A 4,233-nucleotide genomic window follows, 5' to 3' on the forward strand; every position below is an offset into this window, starting at 1 on the left:
CCATGAACCAAGCCTAAGGCTACTGCTTCTGCCACTGCCGCTGCTCCTGTTGCTGGCTGGAGCCTGCTCACAACTATGGAAAGGAGCAGAGGTCCGGGTCACCTTGACAGAGAAGCAACTGGCTGCTGTGTATCATGCCATGCTGGCTATGGAGCCCATTGCTGGAACAGCTCCAACCAAGGTAATAACCACCTATCCCATCACGGGGTGGATGAGAGACCGGACCCAAAGGCCACGAAGTACTGTGGCACACTTACGGTATATCATGCGACTGGCCATTTGCCTTTGGCATCCCCAGGGAATGATGAAGCAGACGCATTGGTCCAGGTGCACTGGCTACAAGGAAAGCCTGCCTCTGATGTGGCCCAATGGCTACATTGGGTTTGTTGCATGCGGGGCAAAAGACAATGTGGGTTGTAGCCCATTGGTGGGGCTTGCCATTGACCTTTGAAGAAGTCAGCCAATCCCAGAAGGAGTGCCCTGTACATTGTGCAGATCAGCAAACCACCAAGAGGTGCCTAGAGCGTCTCTTTGCAGCCTATGGCCAGCCACAGGTGATTAAGAGTGATCAAAGCACCCACTATTGGACATGCATTGCAAAGATGGGTGCAGCAGTTAGAAATAAAATGGATGTGGCCTTGGACATTTCAACACATGGATCCGTGATGGCTGGCTCTTCTGACACCTTGGGAAAAGGCCTGGAAGCTGGCCTCCTGTGTATTCCTGGAGTAACAGCAAAGTGGCCCCCCCAAAATCATGGTTATTTGCTTCTACAGTCCTTGTGTCCTGGATGCGCCCCCTGGCTGCAGCTGCTGCATGATGGCTGGAATAGACGAGCTTTGGACTTAATCTGCATGGGACTTTGAACCTAGCTGAATCCTCTGGCCTGAGAATTATGACTGTATTGCTGTTGTCAAGAAAAAAAATGCTTAAAGAGAGGCTTGACTTTGTCTAATGTTCAGTAAAAGTTTTGTGAGTAATCTAGCATGATTGTTAGGAATGAGTAAACTAGTGTACAAACATAATTTGTGCTTAGTGAGAGATTGTGCTGTAAAGTACATTTACTTAACCTACATAGCTGAATCCTCTGGCTTGAGGATTATCATGATTTTTATTGCTGTTACTATTGTATGTCACTAGTTTGTCCGGAAGAGGGGAAACGATGTAAATTGTAAGGTGAGATTTCTGGAGGGGTGGCCTGTGGATAAAACTGTAATATTTCCAGAATATCTCACCTGGCTTAGTACATCTGCATATCAATAAGCATTCAGAAGTGGAAAGAAGTATGGCTTTAGTGCATTTGCATCATTTCTCAGGGGTGGAGAGAAGTTTATCTCCATATCAGTGGAAAATTACCTGGGCAATGGAGGGCTTATCTGTAGCTGAGAGGTGAGGGGAAGGGCTGGTTGTGCTTCTGCTGGAGCAGGAAAGAGAGAAGGCCCTGGACTGCAGTTTGTAAGCAATAAGTGGATTTTAAGCTTTATTTCTCCCTTTGACTGATTTCAGTTTTTAGAGGTATTTTGCCCCCAGATTTCTTCTTCCCAGACTTACAGATGCTGTATTAAATGAGATTTTGTTTCTTAATTGTCTGCCATATAGTATACTTTCAATGTATGATAAACATTGTGAGTAGAAAGATTACAGGCTTTGGAGCCAGGAACAAAGGTGTGAATACATGCTTTGCCACTATAGCTGTAGGATCTTGGGAAAGTCACTTTATCTTTCTAAGCTTATATAAAAGAAGATTAAAAAGCATCCTTATAGACAATGAAAGCATGCCAGAAAGACATGTGCAGTATATAGATGAAACAATAACCTAATGCTTCAAAATGGAATAAAATAAGTTAAGAAAATGATAGAAAATATGAAAGCATTAGTGTAAGATAAATTCCAGGTGAAAAGAGGCAACAGAGGGCCAGGTAGTTTATTTGAATGCAATTCCCGGGCGATGTTCCCCACTCTGGCTAGTTACAGGCCGGGGAAGTCATGTGTAACCAGATAGGTGGAGAGTTTTTATAAGCACAGGGAAGGGAAGGGGAAGTGGGCCGCACCAGGGGTATGTGGGGAATTTTTTATTGGCTCAGGGTTGGGTGATGGACAGCCAGAGGTCTCCTCCTTCCAGATGGAGGGGGTCTGCATCCGGGGTTTGTCGGCATGTCATGGGACTGGAATCTAGGAAGACCTGTTCATTCCTACCCCATATGGCACAGAGCTACTTGGTGCTGTCTTTGCTCCACCTGCATCGTCCTCACCCTTCTCCCTCCAGTGCCTCCAGCCTTACATTCCAGCCTTTTGGTCATAATGGGCAATGACTTGATCTGGCTACTTCTGGCTGACAAGGGGCATTATGGGTGGGATTTCTTAGCATGTAGTTACATTGTTCTGACTGCAAATATCCTGCCTTGCTTTCTCCAGAGGCTCTCACCTTATTCTGTCTAAGCCTATGGTCCCTGTCTCATTCTCCACTCTACAGATAGAGACTAGCTGCTGCTAGGGAAAAGGGGCAATGACCACTCTGGCTGCTTCATGCTGAGAGGGGGTGCAGTAAAGGGTGCAGCTAGGTTTCCATCACTGGCCAGTTGAGAGGGCCTCAGAAGGTTGGCGCTTCTATTCTGGATTTCATTTCTATTACTATTTGCAGTTTTGTGGCTTCTAGGCAAGATAGAACAAATTGTGATATTAGGTTAAGTAGCAACTTCTGGAGTTGGATTTTCTATTCTGGAAGGACACACTTGATGAGATTAAGAACACATGGCTGAATATGAGAACTAGAAATATGAAGAGTCTAATTGAGAATCAGCCAGGTATCATGGGGAAACTAGATTTCTGGATCGAGTTTACATCTCAATGACTAGTATTAGGATTTAGTATAGATAAGACTGCATTATTGAAACAATACTTTCTTCTAAAATCACCCTCATTTTTATTAGAAGTAGCCAGATTAACAAAATAATTAACAGTTGGCTTGATTATTTGCATAAGTGCAGCAAGAAGAGTAATTGATTACATGGGATCTTTTAAATGTGCTTTGCTGGAACTTTTTGTAAGGAATTTCAGATTGAACTTTTAAAGGCCTCTTGAGGCCAGACAGCCAAGCTAGACTTGCCATCAGGTTGTGCCTGCAGTACCTATACAGTTGGGTGAATTCCTCTCTTCTTGAGGTTCTCAAGACATTCCTGAGGTTCCAGCACCTGCCAGGAAGTGACCTTCCTTACTCACCTAGTAAAGCTGCTGGGAACTCTGTAAGCAAGGTACCAGGCCACTTCTTCTAAGGGGCTTTGTTGGCTTTATAAAGTCAATCTTAGTTCCTTAAAGCTGTCTGTTCATATCTGAGTTAACACACATGTCTCTCAGGTATGACATTCTGGTCAAAGCCTTGGTAATATAACCAGTGTTTTTAATTGGTCTTCTTACAAGGAAAGGAGATTCTTATTGAAATTGTGCAAATAAACATACTGCCATGAAATATAAAAATAGTCACTGAAAGATGGTGGCATGAGAGGAGAGACAGAGGCTTCCTCCTAAAACTGGATACAATTAGAAATTTTAATTGGTGCAACTAATCCTGAGAGAGCAACAGGAAAGAGGACGGTGTCAGACTGCACACACCTGGAGAAAAGAGCATACCTCAGCAAATGGGGTAATGTACAGGAGCTGTGGCTCCGTGGGACCCAAGCCCTTCCCCCACCCCAGCTCACTGGCAGGAGGAAGAGAAACGGAGCAGGGAGGGAGTGGAAGGCTTGGAACTGCTGAATACCTAGCTCAGGAGATCTGTTCTGGGAGCACAAACCTACATTTCATGGTGCTTTCATGAGACTCGCATGACTACCGGGTTGGAAAGTTAATACAGGCAGAGTTCCTGGGGAGATTGGGATTCTGGCTGCTTGTGGAAAGCAGGGATCCATATCCAGCTGCTCTGGGACAAATACTTATACCTGTGTGACCAGCCCACTGGCTCAGGGAGTGGAGACAGGCACAGCAGCTGGGAGGCGGGAAACAGATCTTTCCTACCCCCAGGCACCAGTACCGCTCCCCTGTGACCCCCGACACTGCTTCAGGGCCTGAGCAGCTCCAGAATAGAGCTTCTGGGCACTAGAGGGCGCCATATACAAACATGAAACACCAAAAGAACCTTGTCCAGAGTAAAATTGTTAATACAACTCCCGAGAAAGATTTAAATGCTATGGACCTCGTGACTCTTCCTGAAAGGGAGTTCAAAATAAAAATCATCAA

This window comes from Manis pentadactyla, chromosome 4, assembly GCF_030020395.1.
Source record: "Manis pentadactyla isolate mManPen7 chromosome 4, mManPen7.hap1, whole genome shotgun sequence".
NCBI classification, from domain to species: Eukaryota; Metazoa; Chordata; class Mammalia; order Pholidota; family Manidae; genus Manis; species Manis pentadactyla.